Consider the following 21,764-nt stretch of genomic DNA (forward strand, 5'->3'; position numbering starts at 1 on the left):
TAGACGAGGAGTGGTATCAACGTTGTGCAAGAGCTCGCATGCTGGAACCTAAGCTTGTCCAAGTTCTACAGGATGAATTTGCACAAATTGGCATGTATAATTTTCTCTTAGTACCGCTCGGAGCAGATGAAGTGGTATTAGAATTTGAGAATAAGGAAGAGAAGGAGAGTACTCTCTTGGAGTGTGGGTCTTTTCTAGAGATGAAATTGTCTGAGATTAGACCATGTACCATGCTTAACTTTGGCGTAGCACACCTAGTCTGTATCCGTCTGTGGCAAGTTCCGATGGGATTATGGACGGAATCGTTTTTTACTGTTGGGGGTAACAGATTGGGGAGCTTTGTGAGTTTGGTTCCAGCAACCAAGTTAAGACACAGGGCATATTTTGCACGTATCCTTGTGCGTATGCCCCATCCGCTTTTTCAGAATTTTACTATGGCAGTTGACGTTAATGGAACTTCATGTATTATTTTGTTAGAAAAAGATGATTCTGGGTATGATTATGGCATGATGGAAGGCATGCCATCTAAACCAGTGAAGATTTACAATTCGGAGGATGATGCACAATTTGAGGATAAATTTGATGACAAGGATGACTGTAATGTAGATGAACCTATAAACCCAACGTCACTGTTTGATAAGGATGACAAATCTAGAGGAGAGGCTGACAACAACGTCGATGGAGAGGATGAAGCTTTTCGGAATGAAAAGATGGAAGGTCTTCAAACCGTGGAGGAGGCACGTGATTTCATGGTGGTTGGGGGCGTAGGCTCCCCTCATGCGAACGCAGGGCACTTCATCACGCCAGAGATAGCGGCGACTCCGGCACTCCTAGCGGTTTTGGGGCAGCCAGGAGGGGAGGCAGAAATTTCAAATTCAAAACTCATCAATTTACCCATCAATTCAGAGGAGGAATTGAAGGAACAGTTACAGACGTTGAAAGAATCAGGTTACACGCATGAAGAGATTAAGGGGTGGTGGAAAAATTTAAATGCGGAAGATATCTTATCAAATGGAAAACAAACCTGTTTTAATGAGGTTCAAAATCTTGATATCAATATGGCTAACAAATTTCCTGTTACAGGTTATTCTTTTAATTCACAGGATTTGATTTATAATTGTTTTTGGCCTCTTAATTCCACTAAGCAGGTCCCACAGTACACAATTCAGAAACAAGGGCAAAGGGCATGTTTTCCTCACTGTTTTACCAGCCAAAACAACTTATTCAGGTTCAGAACTTCGACAACTCTTTCCTCAAAGGAAATAAAACACGTTCAGCGTGAAATTTTTGTACGCACAACCCCACATCAAATTGTAAGGCAAACAGAGACTCGCTCTTCATCTCTTCCTCTGGAGCGTGATCTTCAAGTTCCTCAGTTGCATCGGAAGTCTCAATCTCCTCCTGCGTGCTTTGATACTACCACTCCGGCGCGCACCGGTGATCAGGTAATCTCAACATCGAAATCACCCAAAAGTAGCTCGCAACGGGGGCGTCCAAAAGGAAGCAAAAACAAACCCAAAGCACTGCCGGTGGATTTTTTGGAGCCAGTGACGGGTGAGGACGGTGTGACGACATGGGCACAAAGAGCATGGCTGATTGGTAAGCAGTTGGGTCTTAAACCACGTGGTTCGGAAGCTTTGATGCTAAGAGGGTTGGAAGCTCAAATTCGCGAGAACCATCCTCAGCTTAACTGACATGTCGGGGCCCTGGCTCACTTGGAATGTGCGTGAGCTAGGAGACACTACGAAGAGGGAGGCAGTTAAAAGAGCAATTTTTCAGTTGAAACCTGAACTTCTTTTTCTCCAAGAAACTAAATTAAATGAGCAGCGACAGCGTACAATTGAAAAATGGGCTCAAGGTCTAAGCATGAGTCACGTGGAGATTTTTTCTGCAGGGGCAGGGGTTGTCTTATGTGTCTATGGAGGGAGAGCACCATCCGTGTTCGGTCTGTAGTGAAGGATGTAAGTTTTATTTTTTTGACATTGCAAATACCAAATATTGATCAATCTGTGTTGGTAGGAAATGTTTATGGTCCACACACTCTACTGGAGCGCGTTTATTTTTTGAGGCTTTAAAAGTTTATGTGCTGAGTCATGTTGGTATGACATTCCTTGGTGGTGATTTCAATGCGGTTCTGTTAGGGTCTGATAGATCCTCTGGGGGAGTTCTGGATGTCGGTGATGTTGTTTTTCAGCAGTTTGTACAGGAGTGTCACTTATCTGACTTACCGTTGCTCAATGGAAAATATACTTGGTTTTTAGGTCGTAATGATGGTTTATGGAGTCGTTTAGATCGCTGGCTAGTGTTTGATGATGTGCTATTATTTTTCAATAATATCTCTCAGACTGTTTTTGACTGGAATGTTTCTGATCACAGAGCAGTGGGTCTGTCGTTTGGGGTGCCTGATGATGGCCCCAAACCATTCTCTTATTTTAACCATAGGGTGGGGGAGGATGGGTTTAATGAGTTGGTAGAGACTTGGTGGAGGTCTGTGTAACACCCCAATTCTAATCGGTATATATATTGCAAATATCAGAATGATAAAATTTCAAACGATCATGAGACATTACATAATCACTTAAAACATCAACATAATACTCCTGTAACAGATACATAGCACATAAACTTGAGAAGGACTCATGGCAGACGAATATATAAATGATGAGCATAACTGCGTTAAACATAACTATTCCTGTGGCAGATAATTAATTTTTAATAATAAAAATAGTTCACTAAATCAATAAATAAACATCGGATATAACGTCTTTAAAACTTAAAGGAAACATAGCATCTTGTTCACAACTTAACAGGAACAACTCCTCAATGATAACTTAATTCAACAACAAATATAACAGAAACGAAACAAGCGTCAATCCCCCCCGAGTGCTACGTATCAGAGCAAGGACTCCAACTCGAAATAAAGGCTATAGACTACTACTCCTGATTACCTGCACGTTACCAACAAGGGTAACATTCAAACAGAAGGGGTGAGATATCGAGTATCATAAATATAAGAATGACAATGGATATGGTAGATTAATGCCACACCACTTCTTTTTACATTCATATAGCTCAGTTACTAAAACAGTCACAAATAACGTCATCGACTCGGATGCAACTTGAACACAACAAGGACTATGCATGTGCATGAGGTACCAACAGGGCTTCAGCCCTCATCACTAATTGCCAATTATTAGAGGCACAAGGCATAAGCCTACATCACAAAACGCCAATACAGGCCATCACAGAGTATATGCAGATGCCATGCGACTCGAAAGGGCGTATACATCTCATAATCATCACTTCAACATGAGGCATTGCACCTATATCACCACATCACTATCATCGCTTAAAACCACATAATTCAGCACCTTATTCTTTTGGCTCATATTCAAGAAATCCTTAATCTTACTATAAAACACTAACGTTATACTACGTACTCAATTTGATTCATTCTAGCTTGCAGTAGGAAAGAAAACCAATTATAAGACAGCTTTAAAGTTCATATAGCAGTTCAGGAATTACGCTCACAGCAGAAACATGTTTCAGTAGAGATAACCTACAGGATTCGTTACTTGTTCAAAAATTACAAATGACCTCAATTTGAAAAGCTAACAGATAACTCTACCACTTTCTAGTTCATCAAAGAATTTCCTGGGCACATTAACAAGGTGAAAAATCACGTTGAAGTTCACTGGCAGAGATAGCAGATACAGACCGCAGAAAAACATGGTTTACTAAACTGAACTTACAGACCTCGTCTACCTCGTCTCTCAACCACAAATTTTGTACCATATCATTCCAGAAAGCTCTTTCAAAGGCCTACACTTTCTCAGTTCAACGCAACATTATTCGAGCACTCTAAACAGGCTCTAAAAGGCTTCGAAAGTCACGGTTCATACCAGGAAAATGACCAGTCCGTTTTATGTTCCAAAATAAGTGATTAAAATTGTTTCTCATCAAACAAGACACAAAACCTAACAAGCATGCTACCTAACAGTCCTTATGTGCGTGATCATAAAGAAAATCAAAAGGGAACCTCAACCCAAAACTCCTAGCATACTGTGGTTCTGCCCTCACCCCGTTCAATCACACAAAAGAAAATCCTAAAATCAATGGATTTCAAATCAGATTTCCAGAACATCATTAACAGCAACAATTCCACATCTCCCAAATCCCTAATATCATTCACCATAATTCCATTAGAAACTCCAAATCCCACCCTTACCTTTGGATTGAGTGCAGCTCCCCGTTCCTGATCGAATTCTCCGAAGCCGATCCGCTCTCCCTCTCTTCCTGCTACTTCACGCACAGCCTTCTTCCTTTTTTCCTCTCCAAACCCTTCTTTTTCTTTCTTTTTTTTAACCCCCCCTGACTACTCTAATTATAATATATTATAATTCCAGTATTACTATTACCATCACAAAACTAAGCCCTCTTACTTAATTAACATGCTACTAAAAATAATACTATTCTAATATTAATTTCTCCCGGCTAAAAATTAACAATTTCCCCGATTATTATTTAATCGACTACGGGCGTTACAACCCTCCCCCACTCAGAGTATTTTCGTCCTCGAAAATAAAAGTTTACCTGGTGCAAACAACTCGGGATAGGAGTCTCGCATCTTGCTCTCTAACTCCCAGGTCATGCTTTCTCCAGCAGCTCCTAACCAGACGACTTTCACCAATGCAATTTCCCTTCCTCGCAGATTCTTCAACTCACGATCTGCAATACGTACTGGCATCGTCTCCACTGTGAGATTGTCCCGCACTTGCATATCATCCATCTGAATCACATGTGATGGATCGGGTATATATTTCCGGAGTGTTGATACATGAAACACATCGTGCAAGTTAGCAAGATTTGGCGGTAACGCCACTCGGTAAGCAACTTTTCCAACTCTATCCGATATCTGATACGGACCAATAAAACGAGGAGTGAGCTTCTTAGACTTCAGAGCTCGCCCAACACCTGTCACAGGTGTGACTCTTAGAAACACATGGTCACCGGCTTGGAATTCCAAATCTTTCCTCCTCTTGTCATGGTAACTTTTCTGTCGACTTTGAGCAGCTTTCATCTTTTCTCGAACAATCTCAGGTCCAAGTACTACACTTTCACCTGATTCATGCCAACACAACAGAGTCCTACACCTCCGACCATACAACGCCTCAAAAGGGGCCATCTCGATACTAGAATGGTAACTGTTGTTATAAGTAAACTCAACCAACGGAAGATAAGTATCCCACGAACCTCCGTGCTCAAGAACACATGCTCTTAACAAATCCTCCAAAGACTGAATTGTCCTCTCGGTCTGACCATCTGTCTGCGGATGATACGCCGAGCTCAACCTCAACTTAGATTCCAACGCTTTTTGCAAACTCTTCCAAAAATCAGAAGTAAACCTCGGATCTCTATCCGACACAATACACAAAGGAACACCATGTAATTTCACAATTACCTTAGTATAGATTTCCGCCAACTTGGGAACTGGATATGTGATGTTAATAGGGATAAAGTGTGCCGACTTTGTAAGCCTATCAACAATCACCCAAATCGAATCATGCCCTCCCGAGGTATTCGGTAATCCCGTCACAAAGTCCATCGAAATGCTATCCCATTTCCATTCTTGGACTTCTAACGGTTGCATCAACCCTGCAGGTTTCTGATGTTCAATCTTCGACTTCTGGCAGGTCAAGCAAGCATAGACAAACTATGCCACATCACGTTTCATACCAGGCCACCAAAACAAACCTTTCAAGTCCTGATACATCTTAGTAGCTCCCAGATGTATGCTCAAACGACTTCTATGACTTTCTTCAAGAATCATTTTCTTAATTTCTTCATCCTCGGAAACGCAAATCCGACCTCGGAATCTCAACACGCCTTCCGTATCTAACTTGAATTCATCATTCTCTGACTGATTAACTCCCATCATCTTATCTACCAACTTCACATCCAGTTTCTGAGCCTCTCTGATATTGTCGAGAAATTCATTATTAACTTTTAACATTCCCAACATAACACTTTGTGTAACACCCCGATTTCGGTGGCGTCACTTTAGTAACCAAAAGTAAACTTAATGCGGAAAAACGTGAATATATTTTTTTTTCCGATTATAACTAAGACAAGACTGAAATAAATAAAACCCAAGTGCGAAAAGTAATAAAACTAATATACAATATATAAACAGCCCTCGCTGTAAGTAGCAACCTCGTCACGAGTGAACCTCCAGTGACGGGTAATAGAAGAGTAGCGCCCGTAGGCAAAAGTACAAACCAAAAGAAAAGGTTAAGTGTCAGCAACACTATCCCTCAAAATGAGAATAAGCTGGCCCATCGGCCTGAAACAAGACTTCCTAAGTCCAACCAACTCTCTGTGATTCCCGTAACGAAACCACACAAAAAGCTATAGGTGGGAAACTACCCTGTCCCGAATGACACAAATGATGTTCAGAGCTAAGACTCTACTCCTACACTAATCCCATCTCGAGGAGCTCACACTAACACTCAATCCTACATGCTAGCGTGATCGTCGTCCGAATCTGAATCCAGAACGACTAAGTCTAGGTACATCCTTCGTCCTCCGCTCGCTATCGCGATGCGCTCCTGTTCCAGCATCCCAACTCTAGTTTCCCCCGAAGGGTGAACCGTCGTGAACTAGTCCGCCAAAGACATCTGACAAAGGGCGTTTGTTCGCCAAAGCACACACAGAAGACGCGAGGGTCAACTCCAAAGAATTATGTAAATAATAGCAAGGATAGATACAGATAATAGGATAGCCACTTAGGCTTTTAGCTAGGGATAACATCCTAGGGTTGCATATCTCATGATGAATATAAACGACGATAAATCACAGTTAACATGCCTCAAATAGAATTAACAAGTATCAAACACACTCATCACTAAGTCAGTATGCATGTTGCATGAAATGATATGCAGGTTAACCCAGTTAACCACATGCATTCCGGAAAGGGATGGACAACAAACGGATCAGCCCTAACACCAGCCACGGTGGAACCATTTCGGCCCGCGTGCCTCTTACACCACACAAAGGTAGCCAGATCAGCAGTAAACCCGTAGGTCTGCCATTTCGGTCTGCTACAAGAGACGTCTACAAACGCTCTTCCACGGCATTCCGGGTCTTATGACCATTTTGGAAACCGACGAGGTCCAGAGTACGTCCTGTGTTAATACCTCATTAATGTTGCATGAATGCAAGATGATTAGTCAATCAACGTCTCCGATCTCACTCGACACGTCGCCACGTGTTCTAGCTAAATTAATGTCTCTAAAAGCTTACCCTAAGGTAAAGTCGATTCTGCGACAAAAGACACACTTCACAACAACACATAGCTGCTCCAACAGCACAACAACAAACGCTGCTCCAACAGCACAACAACAAACGCTGCTCCAACAGCACAACAAACAAACGCTGCTCCAACAGCACAACAACAAACGCTGCTCCAACAGCACGACAACAAACGCTGCTCCAACAGCACAACCACGACAAACTCAACACTTGGATCCGACGACACTCCTCGTTTTTCCAAAACTATGATTTGCATCGAAAGCCTCCTTTCGAGATTTATACCATTACTTAAAGATTTAGAGGTTATTTAAGGTCTTATGAGTTTTCTTTATAAAATAGATTCCATTTTGTCTTATCGCAAGTCTTATACATTTTCAGGATCTCCCAATCCCAAGTCGCTTCCAGAGGATGTCTCGATCCACTAAACAAAATTAAGGCCCGAACCTCGTTCGTCCTATCAAACTTTCTCAAAACTCTCAAAATAAAATCGGCATGACCTGCCCGCTATTCTCACCATTCAGAATCTCAGATTCCAGTGCAGAGCATATTTAAATCATCACAATCAACAACATGTCATATATCGAAGAATCTCATCATAAACACTTAGCACTTAGCATATAAAGCATGCACCACACATCCTAGATTACCCACTTAGCACATAGCATGTAAGTCAATCTCAAAAACATTCAGTAGATGAATCATCTACATTGTCAGCCGAAGCCTCAGAAAACATTTTCCAATCACACACAATCCAGTGCATAAACAGTAAACAATGTCGAAACATCGACCCTAGGCATTAACTAGAGATTCAGTGAGAAGCCCTCACCTGAAAGTTCTCCAGAATGATCAACTAGTGCTTCCTCGCTCTCAAAGTGTTGGTCCTCGGGGAAATCCTCAAAAGCACCTTTACAATAAAATCACAGAATACTATCAGAATCTATCGGAAACTAAGCTATCGATACTTACTAAGGTTACTCGATGTAATCTATACCCTAATGTACGATAAACTAGCGCGAAAGACAAGTTTTCGGAAAAGGAAATTTTCCTCCTCCCCCCTAATAGGGCTCGGCCACTTTGTGCAATTATGGGGCTCGATTTTTCTTCGATCAAACTTGGTTCCTATGCTTTCATAATCCGTAACTAAGGGTATTCTGAACTCGGAAAAATTATCGGATCAAAAACTGTCGCAGGGGTATTTTGGTCATGATTTTTAACTTAGGATTTTTCAAAACTGAAATCCCAAAAATAAAATTTTGCAGGGATGTCACCAACGACGTTTATGACAACTAATCCTACTAGCACTAAGCTAAGGCGATAGTTTTCAGCCTAAAGGTTGAAGCTTTACACCAAAAACTCCAAAAATGGGTATTTTAGGCTCAAATTGATTCCGGCGGAATTCCGGCGACATAACGGAAAATCTAACTCGGCAGAAGTGATCTTGGGCGCATAAGGAAGAGGTTTAGAATCAGAAATGAAAGATTCAGGATAGTTTTGCAAAAACCCATAAACTATCCGCTCAGAAAACTCTACAGAAAAGCTATGGAAAAAGCGATCAGAGGTAAAGATTAGCGACTATACCTCGAAGCCTTGAAGTAGCAACTGATTGATCGACGATCAAGCAAACGATGAAGAAAAACTCTTCTTCCTTCTTCCTTGTTCTTGGCCGCGGTTTTGGGAGAGAAAATGGAGGAGAATTTGTGTTTTTCTTCCTTTCTTTGCTATATATAAAGGTTGGAAATTCGCGGGAAAATGAAAGTTTCGCGAATCTGATTTTTCCGACTTCATTCTCCATGAATTAATAGATATGTTTTGGCAAAAGAGTTTCAAAACTATAAAGAGGTCTCCTTGTATTTTTGGCAACTAAAGCATAGTCGGTATAAAACTATTTTACCCGATAAGTTGCTTTTTGCATCGAATGTAGGAATGGAAAACTTCCTTCGGAAGAAAGATTGAAATCATCAAGAGAAATGGGTGTACGCGTGTGGAATATTCATTTGAAGCTCTGAATAGAAAAAGTCTTCATTGTCGAGAAATTCTAGGGTTTTGAAATACCAGGGATTCGGTTTCGGCAAACTTCCGATGATTGGAATCGGACGTTCGTAGATCCTAGAGTTTCACCTCGAAACGATTGTGATATATGGAAAAAGAGAAGTTCTAACATTTCTCTGAAGATTTTTGGAATTAACTTCCGTCGTGCCTAAAAGTGAAAATTAGCTATATACTAGGGTTTCTGACCTAGGTTTAAGCGTAAAACGATCGTGCTATAACTTTTGTCGACTTCAATACGAACCTCAGACTTTTCCTGAACTTTCTCCTTCATACATTTATTTCATTTACTAAACTCTTGTTCAGGTTTCCCTTCGCCATGCATCAAACCTACTTGTGAATAAGAATTTATTCACTTGGTATAAACTGAAAAACTTGGGCCTTACATTACTACCCTCCAAAAAGAAAGTTTCGTCCTCGAAACTTAAGGGTTAGTAAAAAAATTCTGAATATTGTCCCTTGGTCTTTTCCTCTAACTCCCATATAGCACCGTCTGTGTCTTTGTTCCAAATAACTTGCACTAAAGCACTCTGCTTTCCCCTCGATTGTTTCACTCTTCTAGTCCCAATGCTGACCGACGGCGTCTCAAAAGACATATCGTCCTCTAACTCTCTGTTGTCCGGTTCGACCACTTGAATCGGTTCTCCGTTGGAAATAATATTTGTTGGCATTCGTGCAATCGCACAACCTTAACCACTTGCTCCTCTGCCCTTGTTCGTCCAAAATACTGATTAGGAACTCGGTACATCTCTATGTTCCGGATTGAATGCTCAACTTGAGTCTTACTACCTTGTCCATGACAAGACTCATTCTCCTTAATCATAAATTCATCAACCCCTCAGAAGCTAATCATCCTCTTGATATCCAACAATCCATTATTGTCGTCTTTGTCCTCAAAACCTTCCTCACTCAAACCAGTTTACACTTACTGAAATCCCTAACGCTTCGCATCAATCGAGATTTATCCTCTAGAAGATCAAATCATAACTATACCTCAAGGGACTTAACTAGTCATTTCGTCATCCGATCCTCCAACCTTCTGAGGTTTAACTACTATCGTAACTGCTATCACCACTACATCCCTTACTCACACACGATTTCCAACTCCCCAAGTCAATCTTAATCATAGGATTCTTATTCAACTGAGCAAAATTCACTTGCTAACTCTATCAAGCATCACCGAAATCCATAATAAAGTTCCATTCACTATTAGACTCTGAGTAGCTTGTCCAACTATGATAACTTCAAGTATTCATCTTAATACTAACACTTTCCTTCTTGTAACTTGATTACCATCTTGTCGATAAACTTCTTAATCTCCCAATCAAATTATGACAAACTTCAAGTCCTATACACTTATGACAAGAATTAATAGACTTAAAACCTAAACCTTTTCCAAGTTTGGATCTCTGATGCTCTGTAGCTCTCCAACATTTCCTAAAAGAATATTCATCTCTTACAACGACAACTCCTTCCCAAAGAAAATCAATTACTTAACACGAACTTTCCTCCCAAATCCGACTAATCCTCGATCAATTCAAATTCATCTTACACATCCTTCTATCAAAGTCCATATCCAGCTGTGATTCCGAAAATCACCCCCTCAATATTAAGTTGATCAGGCCTAATACATCGAAGGTGAAAATCTAGAAAAAGCCCACTGGAACAGTCAATGAGTTCCTATCATCCAGTGGTCGCAAATACCCTGACGTTAAATCTTCAATGATGTCTCTACGGAACTACACACCCTCGACATCATACGTATACTATCCATAATGAATCTCTATGAAATTCATTCTTCAGCTTCTAGCTTCCTTTTAAACGCATCGGTAGAAGACTACTTTCTAGGCTTAGCGTGTCATTCTAAACCTCGTATAACTTCTATAGCTAAAATACGAGTAACAGTAAAGTAAAGTCATAATAGGCGTAGTAACTATAAGGTCAAAGCGTAAACCATATACGTAAGATAGGTGTGTTTGCACACTCTACAAGAAAAATGGAACATATTATACTAGAATGAGAAAGAATGGTAAGAAAGTTACCATCGTTCTTGCGCTCTCCTCTGACAAACCCCTCAGCTCTCTCACCGTCCATGGTGTAAACTCTTGCTTTAGCCGCAGGACGCTTTCCACGAGCAGTGTTCACGGTTGGCTCCGTCTTGGGTGCTCTGCACTGATCGGCAGTGTGCCCCATTTTGTTACAATTGTAGCATTTGGGCCTCGTGTCGGGACAAGCATTGGCATAGTGCCCCGGCTCCCCACATCTGAAACAGGTCGTCTCCTTCTTCAAAGTCTGATCTCCGGAACCTCCAGCAGCACCCGTCATGGGTCTGTAAGATCCGGAAGTAAATCCTCTTCCAGCAGGACGCTGATATGGCCCCCTGCTCTGAAATTTCTCTCTGCTCTGAAAATTTTGAGAGCCCGACCTCATCGGCCCTCCAGTTCTAGCCCGGTTTAGCCTCCGGTCCTTCATCAGTTCCACTTCCGTGGCCTTCTCCACCAACGACTGGAATCGCATGATTCCCAGTGGCCTCACTGAGTCCTCAATATCCGGCCTCAGTCCATTAACGAAACGCTTGCACATGTAGCGCTCGTTCACATGGTCATGGAAGAATTGGAAATGCTTCGCCAAAGATTCCAGCTTCGAAGCAAATTCCGGTACAGACATACCTCCCTGACGGAGTATCAGAAACTGTGACTCCCGCTCATCCCGAGCACTTGTTGGAAAGTATTTCTCCAAGAATGCGTCCCGGAAAGAGTTCCAGTTAATCTCTTCATGGTTGGCTTCCATGATTCCCTTGTTGCCTTTCCACCAGTACTCAGCATCGCCGAGCAACAGATAAGTCGCCATGCCCACCTTGGCACCCTCAACAGTCTGTAGTACGCCGAATATCTTTTCAACCTCCTGGATCCAGAGATCCGCTTTGTCTGGGTCAGTACCACCAGAGAACTTGGGTGGGTTTTGCCTTCTGAAATCATTGAGGCCTTTATTCTGGTCCAGAGTTACTTCCCTCTGGCGCTGATGTTGTTCACGTGCTTCTTCAGCAGCACGCCTCATGGCATTATCGTTTGCTTGCGCCGTCACAGCTTGGGCCATAGTGGCCATCATCTCAGCTAACTGGTTAGTGTTCACCATGTTCTGTTAAGTTAGACAAACAGTTAGTACTCATCATAAGATAGCATTTCCATAACTATACAATATGATTAAGCAATAACTTCAATCAATTTTTAAGCGAAAAATCGCTTGCAGACAATCAATTTTCACTCTTTGCAGAGTCACACAACCTAGCACAGAAGACCTATTCCCCAACAACTCCCGAAAGACTCGACCGTGCTCTGATACCACATTGTAACACCCCGATTTCGGTGGCGTCACTTTAGTAACCAAAAGTAAACTTAATGCGGAAAAACGTGAATATATTTTTTTTTAAAAGAAAGTTTTTTTTTAAACGTGAATATTTTTTTTAAAAGTAAAAAGAAAGTTTCGTCCTCGAAACTTAAGGGTTAGTAAAAAAATTCTGAATATTGTCCCTTGGTCTTTTCCTCTAACTCCCATATAGCACCGTCTGTGTCTTTGTTCCAAATAACTTGCACTAAAGCACTCTGCTTTCCCCTCGATTGTTTCACTCTTCTAGTCCCAATGCTGACCGACGGCGTCTCAAAAGACATATCGTCCTCTAACTCTCTGTTGTCCGGTTCGACCACTTGAATCGGTTCTCCGTTGGAAATAATATTTGTTGGCATTCGTGCAATCGCACAACCTTAACCACTTGCTCCTCTGCCCTTGTTCGTCCAAAATACTGATTAGGAACTCGGTACATCTCTATGTTCCGGATTGAATGCTCAACTTGAGTCTTACTACCTTGTCCATGACAAGACTCATTCTCCTTAATCATAAATTCATCAACCCCTCATAAGCTAATCATCCTCTTGATATCCAACAATCCATTATTGTCGTCTTTGTCCTCAAAACCTTCCTCACTCAAACCAGTTTACACTTACTGAAATCCCTAACGCTTCGCATCAATCGAGATTTATCCTCTAGAAGATCAAATCATAACTATACCTCAAGGGACTTAACTAGTCATTTCGTCATCCGATCCTCCAACCTTCTGAGGTTTAACTACTATCGTAACTTCTATCACCACTACATCCCTTACTCACACACGATTTCCAACTCCCCAAGTCAATCTTAATCATAGGATTCTTATTCAACTGAGCAAAATTCACTTGCTAACTCTATCAAGCATCACCGAAATCCATAACAAAGTTCCATTCACTATTAGACTCTGAGTAGCTTGTCCAACTATGATAACTTCAAGTATTCATCTTAATACTAACACTTTCCTTCTTGTAACTTGATTACCATCTTGTCGATAAACTTCTTAATCTCCCAATCAAATTATGACAAACTTCAAGTCCTATACACTCATGACAAGAATTAATAGACTTAAAACCTAAACCTTTTCCAAGTTTGGATCTCTGATGCTCTGTAGCTCTCCAACATTTCCTAAAAGAATATTCATCTCTTACAACGACAACTCCTTCCCAAAGAAAATCAATTACTTAACACGAACTTTCCTCCCAAATCCGACTAATCCTCGATCAATTCAAATTCATCTTACACATCCTTCTATCAAAGTCCATATCCAGCTGTGATTCCGAAAATCACCCCCTCAATATTAAGTTGATCAGGCCTAATACATCGAAGGTGAAAATCTAGAAAAAGCCCACTGGAACAGTCAATGAGTTCCTATCATCCAGTGGTCGCAAATACCCTGACGTTAAATCTTCAATGATGTCTCTACGGAACTACACACCCTCGACATCATACGTATACTATCCATAATGAATCTCTATGAAATTCATTCTTCAGCTTCTAGCTTCCTTTTAAACGCATCGGTAGAAGACTACTTTCTAGGCTTAGCGTGTCATTCTAAACCTCGTATAACTTCTATAGCTAAAATACGAGTAACAGTAAAGTAAAGTCATAATAGGCGTAGTAACTATAAGGTCAAAGCGTAAACCATATACGTAAGATAGGTGTGTTTGCACACTCTACAAGAAAAATGGAACATATTATACTAGAATGAGAAAGAATGGTAAGAAAGTTACCATCGTTCTTGCGCTCTCCTCTGACAAACCCCTCAGCTCTCTCACCGTCCATGGTGTAAACTCTTGCTTTAGCCGCAGGACGCTTTCCACGAGCAGTGTTCACGGTTGGCTCCGTCTTGGGTGCTCTGCACTGATCGGCAGTGTGCCCCATTTTGTTACAATTGTAGCATTTGGGCCTCGTGTCGGGACAAGCATTGGCATAGTGCCCCGGCTCCCCACATCTGAAACAGGTCGTCTCCTTCTTCAAAGTCTGATCTCCGGAACCTCCAGCAGCACCCGTCATGGGTCTGTAAGATCCGGAAGTAAATCCTCTTCCAGCAGGACGCTGATATGGCCCCCTGCTCTGAAATTTCTCTCTGCTCTGAAAATTTTGAGAGCCCGACCTCATCGGCCCTCCAGTTCTAGCCCGGTTTAGCCTCCGGTCCTTCATCAGTTCCACTTCCGTGGCCTTCTCCACCAACGACTGGAATCGCATGATTCCCAGTGGCCTCACTGAGTCCTCAATATCCGGCCTCAGTCCATTAACGAAACGCTTGCACATGTAGCGCTCGTTCACATGGTCATGGAAGAATTGGAAATGCTTCGCCAAAGATTCCAGCTTCGAAGCAAATTCCGGTACAGACATACCTCCCTGACGGAGTATCAGAAACTGTGACTCCCGCTCATCCCGAGCACTTGTTGGAAAGTATTTCTCCAAGAATGCGTCCCGGAAAGAGTTCCAGTTAATCTCTTCATGGTTGGCTTCCATGATTCCCTTGTTGCCTTTCCACCAGTACTCAGCATCGCCGAGCAACAGATAAGTCGCCATGCCCACCTTGGCACCCTCAACAGTCTGTAGTACGCCGAATATCTTTTCAACCTCCTGGATCCAGAGATCCGCTTTGTCTGGGTCAGTACCACCAGAGAACTTGGGTGGGTTTTGCCTTCTGAAATCATTGAGGCCTTTATTCTGGTCCAGAGTTACTTCCCTCTGGCGCTGATGTTGTTCACGTGCTTCTTCAGCAGCACGCCTCATGGCATTATCGTTTGCTTGCGCCGTCACAGCTTGGGCCATAGTGGCCATCATCTCAGCTAACTGGTTAGTGTTCACCATGTTCTGTTAAGTTAGACAAACAGTTAGTACTCATCATAAGATAGCATTTCCATAACTATACAATATGATTAAGCAATAACTTCAATCAATTTTTAAGCGAAAAATCGCTTGCAGACAATCAATTTTCACTCTTTGCAGAGTCACACAACCTAGCACAGAAGACCTATTCCCCAACAACTCCCGAAAGACTCGACCGTGCTCTGATACCACATTGTAACACCCCGATTTCGGTGGCGTCACTTTAGTAACCAAAAGTAAACTTAATGCGGAAAAACGTGAATATATTTTTTTTTAAAAGAAAGTTTTTTTTTAAACGTGAATATTTTTTTTAAAAGTAAAAAGAAAGTTTCGTCCTCGAAACTTAAGGGTTAGTAAAAAAATTCTGAATATTGTCCCTTGGTCTTTTCCTCTAACTCCCATATAGCACCGTCTGTGTCTTTGTTCCAAATAACTTGCACTAAAGCACTCTGCTTTCCCCTCGATTGTTTCACTCTTCTAGTCCCAATGCTGACCGACGGCGTCTCAAAAGACATATCGTCCTCTAACTCTCTGTTGTCCGGTTCGACCACTTGAATCGGTTCTCCGTTGGAAATAATATTTGTTGGCATTCGTGCAATCGCACAACCTTAACCACTTGCTCCTCTGCCCTTGTTCGTCCAAAATACTGATTAGGAACTCGGTACATCTCTATGTTCCGGATTGAATGCTCAACTTGAGTCTTACTACCTTGTCCATGACAAGACTCATTCTCCTTAATCATAAATTCATCAACCCCTCATAAGCTAATCATCCTCTTGATATCCAACAATCCATTATTGTCGTCTTTGTCCTCAAAACCTTCCTCACTCAAACCAGTTTACACTTACTGAAATCCCTAACGCTTCGCATCAATCGAGATTTATCCTCTAGAAGATCAAATCATAACTATACCTCAAGGGACTTAACTAGTCATTTCGTCATCCGATCCTCCAACCTTCTGAGGTTTAACTACTATCGTAACTTCTATCACCACTACATCCCTTACTCACACACGATTTCCAACTCCCCAAGTCAATCTTAATCATAGGATTCTTATTCAACTGAGCAAAATTCACTTGCTAACTCTATCAAGCATCACCGAAATCCATAACAAAGTTCCATTCACTATTAGACTCTGAGTAGCTTGTCCAACTATGATAACTTCAAGTATTCATCTTAATACTAACACTTTCCTTCTTGTAACTTGATTACCATCTTGTCGATAAACTTCTTAATCTCCCAATCAAATTATGACAAACTTCAAGTCCTATACACTCATGACAAGAATTAATAGACTTAAAACCTAAACCTTTTCCAAGTTTGGATCTCTGATGCTCTGTAGCTCTCCAACATTTCCTAAAAGAATATTCATCTCTTACAACGACAACTCCTTCCCAAAGAAAATCAATTACTTAACACGAACTTTCCTCCCAAATCCGACTAATCCTCGATCAATTCAAATTCATCTTACACATCCTTCTATCAAAGTCCATATCCAGCTGTGATTCCGAAAATCACCCCCTCAATATTAAGTTGATCAGGCCTAATACATCGAAGGTGAAAATCTAGAAAAAGCCCACTGGAACAGTCAATGAGTTCCTATCATCCAGTGGTCGCAAATACCCTGACGTTAAATCTTCAATGATGTCTCTACGGAACTACACACCCTCGACATCATACGTATACTATCCATAATGAATCTCTATGAAATTCATTCTTCAGCTTCTAGCTTCCTTTTAAACGCATCGGTAGAAGACTACTTTCTAGGCTTAGCGTGTCATTCTAAACCTCGTATAACTTCTATAGCTAAAATACGAGTAACAGTAAAGTAAAGTCATAATAGGCGTAGTAACTATAAGGTCAAAGCGTAAACCATATACGTAAGATAGGTGTGTTTGCACACTCTACAAGAAAAATGGAACATATTATACTAGAATGAGAAAGAATGGTAAGAAAGTTACCATCGTTCTTGCGCTCTCCTCTGACAAACCCCTCAGCTCTCTCACCGTCCATGGTGTAAACTCTTGCTTTAGCCGCAGGACGCTTTCCACGAGCAGTGTTCACGGTTGGCTCCGTCTTGGGTGCTCTGCACTGATCGGCAGTGTGCCCCATTTTGTTACAATTGTAGCATTTGGGCCTCGTGTCGGGACAAGCATTGGCATAGTGCCCCGGCTCCCCACATCTGAAACAGGTCGTCTCCTTCTTCAAAGTCTGATCTCCGGAACCTCCAGCAGCACCCGTCATGGGTCTGTAAGATCCGGAAGTAAATCCTCTTCCAGCAGGACGCTGATATGGCCCCCTGCTCTGAAATTTCTCTCTGCTCTGAAAATTTTGAGAGCCCGACCTCATCGGCCCTCCAGTTCTAGCCCGGTTTAGCCTCCGGTCCTTCATCAGTTCCACTTCCGTGGCCTTCTCCACCAACGACTGGAATCGCATGATTCCCAGTGGCCTCACTGAGTCCTCAATATCCGGCCTCAGTCCATTAACGAAACGCTTGCACATGTAGCGCTCGTTCACATGGTCATGGAAGAATTGGAAATGCTTCGCCAAAGATTCCAGCTTCGAAGCAAATTCCGGTACAGACATACCTCCCTGACGGAGTATCAGAAACTGTGACTCCCGCTCATCCCGAGCACTTGTTGGAAAGTATTTCTCCAAGAATGCGTCCCGGAAAGAGTTCCAGTTAATCTCTTCATGGTTGGCTTCCATGATTCCCTTGTTGCCTTTCCACCAGTACTCAGCATCGCCGAGCAACAGATAAGTCGCCATGCCCACCTTGGCACCCTCAACAGTCTGTAGTACGCCGAATATCTTTTCAACCTCCTGGATCCAGAGATCCGCTTTGTCTGGGTCAGTACCACCAGAGAACTTGGGTGGGTTTTGCCTTCTGAAATCATTGAGGCCTTTATTCTGGTCCAGAGTTACTTCCCTCTGGCGCTGATGTTGTTCACGTGCTTCTTCAGCAGCACGCCTCATGGCATTATCGTTTGCTTGCGCCGTCACAGCTTGGGCCATAGTGGCCATCATCTCAACTAACTGGTTAGTGTTCACCATGTTCTGTTAAGTTAGACAAACAGTTAGTACTCATCATAAGATAGCATTTCCATAACTATACAATATGATTAAGCAATAACTTCAATCAATTTTTAAGCGAAAAATCGCTTGCAGACAATCAATTTTCACTCTTTGCAGAGTCACACAACCTAGCACAGAAGACCTATTCCCCAACAACTCCCGAAAGACTCGACCGTGCTCTGATACCACATTGTAACACCCCGATTTCGGTGGCGTCACTTTAGTAACCAAAAGTAAACTTAATGCGGAAAAACGTGAATATATTTTTTTTTTTCCGATTATAACTAAGACAAGACTGAAATAAATAAAACCCAAGTGCGAAAAGTAATAAAACTAATATACAATATATAAACAGCCCCCGCTGTAAGTAGCAACCTCGTCACGAGTGAACCTCCAGTGACGGGTAATAGAAGAGTAGCGCCCGTAGGCAAAAGTACAAACCAAAAGAAAAGGTTAAGTGTCCGCAACACTATCCCTCAAAATGAGAATAAGCTGGCCCATCGGCCTGAAACAAGACTTCCTAAGTCCAACCAACTCTCTGTGATTCCCGTAACGAAACCACACAAAAAGCTATAGGTGGGAAACTACCCTGTCCCGAATGAAACAAATGATGTTCAGAGCTAAGACTCTACTCCTACACTAATCCCATCTCGAGGAGCTCACACTAACACTCAATCCTACATGCTAGCGTGATCGTCGTCCGAATCTGAATCCAGAACGACTAAGTCTAGGTACATCCTTCGTCCTCCGCTCGCTATCGCGATGCGCTCCTGTTCCAGCATCCCAACTCTAGTTTCCCCCGAAGGGTGAACCGTCGTGAACTAGTCCGCCAAAGACATCTGACAAAGGGCGTTTGTTCGCCAAAGCACACACAGAAGACGCGAGGGTCAACTCCAAAGAATTATGTAAATAATAGCAAGGATAGATACAGATAATAGGATAGCCACTTAGGCTTTTAGCTAGGGATAACATCCTAGGGTTGCATATCTCATGATGAATATAAACGACGATAAATCACAGTTAACATGCCTCAAATAGAATTAACAAGTGGGGTGTTACATGATACACTTGGTCTTATGAACTTTTTCTCAAGCAACACCTCTAATTGCTTCTTCAGTTCGGACAATTCAGATGCAGACATCCTGTATGGTGCCATGGATACAGGTCTGGTACCAGGTACAAGATCAATTGTAAATTCAACTTCTCTTTCTGGTGGTATATCAGGAATTTCATCAGGAAATACCTCAGGAAATTCTCGCACCACTTGCAACTCATCAATTATAGCTTGATTCTCGATAGATAACGACGCCAACAACGAGAACATCTGCGCTTCGTCTTGCATCGATTGCCTTAGCTGTTTACCAGTCATCAAGCCATCTTCTTCCTCTTCCGCAGTAGAAAACCTCAAGGATTTGTTATAACAATCGATATGAACGTAGTTTTACTCTAACCAATTCATACCCAAGATCACATCTAGACCGCTTAACGGTAAAAAAATCAAATCAACAACAAAGTCTCTGTCAAAGATCGACAAGGGACAATTCAAACACACACGAGAAGTAGTCACCGATCCCTTAGCTGGAACCTCGACGACCATTTCCCGTTTCATAGAAGACAACCCCAGACCCAATCTTTCAACACAAGCAGCGGCAATAAAACAATGAGTAGCACCGGTATCAATAATAGTGATTAATGGCGTACTATTAATGAAACATGTACCTCTGATAAGTCGGTCCTCACTAGGTGTCTGAGTCCCAGCCAAAGCGAACACCTTGCTACCAAGCGCTTTCTTTGGTTTCTGACACTGAGTACTGATATGTCCTTCTTCACCACAATTGAAACAGACAGCTTCCTTATGCCTTCACTCAGAAACTGCATGTCCCGCCTTACCACAACGGAAACACCTCTTCACCTCAGCAGTAGTGCACGCATTGCTACTGTGACCAGGCTGTCCACATTTGAAACACACAATCTTAGCAGGAGCGTCTCCCCCACTAGTCCTCTGACCTGAAGAAATTCTCTGTTTACCCTTTCCCGCATCATAAGGCTTGCCACGATTCTGTTGAGTCTTGCCTCTCTTATCGGTAACAACTTTGTGATGAGCATTGCTATCTTCTTCAAAGATTCTGCAACTATCAACCAAATCAGAGAAGACACGAATCTTCTGATATCCAACAACCTTCTTGATGTCTGAGCGCAATCCATTCTCAAACTTGATGCACTTAGAAAATTCAGCACCCTCTCCATTAAAATGTGGGTAGAACGTAGCCAACTCAACGAACTTCGCAGCATATTCTGTCACCGACCGATTCCCTTGTTTCTGCTCAAGGAACTCAATCTCTTTCTTACCCCGAACATCTTCAGGATAATACTTCCTCAGGAATTCCCTACGAAACACATCCCAAGTTATTCCCTCGCCTGCAGCTTCCAATTTGTCGCGCATTTCCAGCCACCAGTCATCAGCTTCAACCGCTAGCATATGAGTGCCATACCGAACCTTCTGAGCTGGAGTGCAATCCATCACACGGAAAATCCTCTCAATCTCATTCAACCACTCCAATGCTCCATCCGGATCATGCTTACCCTTGAACACCGGTGGGTTCTCTCTTTGGAAGGTCGCCAAACTGCGAGATCCAAAATTTTCGTCAGCATTCGGCAGATTCTGCATAGCCTGAGCCATCGCTTGCAAAGCAGCAGCAATCGCAGCATCATTCCTTCCAGCCATCTTACCACTACAATACAAACATCAGTTAAAATGAAATAACAATACTCGATTGTTAGACAACTACGACTCGCTAACTTGGCCGGACGGACCGACCTGCTCTGATACCACTAATGTAACACCCCAATTCTAATCGGTATATATATTGCAAATATCAGAATGATAAAATTTCAAACGATCATGAGGCATTACATAATCACTTAAAACATCAACATAATACTCCTGTAACAGATACATAGCACATAAACTTGAGAAGGACTCATAGCAGACGAACATAAAAATGATGAACATAACTGCGTTAAACATAACTATTCCTGTGGCAGATAATTAATTTTTAATAATAAAAATAGTTCACTAAATCAATAAATAAACATCGGATATAACG

At 42.0% G+C, this 21,764-nt stretch overlaps 1 pseudogene; it reads right to left on the reverse strand.

Moving 5' to 3' along the window:
• Positions 1-5,713: 5,713 nt before the first annotated feature.
• LOC130736452 (uncharacterized) lies at positions 5,714-21,448 on the reverse strand (annotated as a pseudogene).
• Positions 21,449-21,764: the final 316 nt, after the last annotated feature.

Source organism: Lotus japonicus, chromosome 2 (genome assembly GCF_012489685.1).
Source record: "Lotus japonicus ecotype B-129 chromosome 2, LjGifu_v1.2".
In the NCBI taxonomy this organism is placed as follows: Eukaryota; Viridiplantae; Streptophyta; class Magnoliopsida; order Fabales; family Fabaceae; genus Lotus; species Lotus japonicus.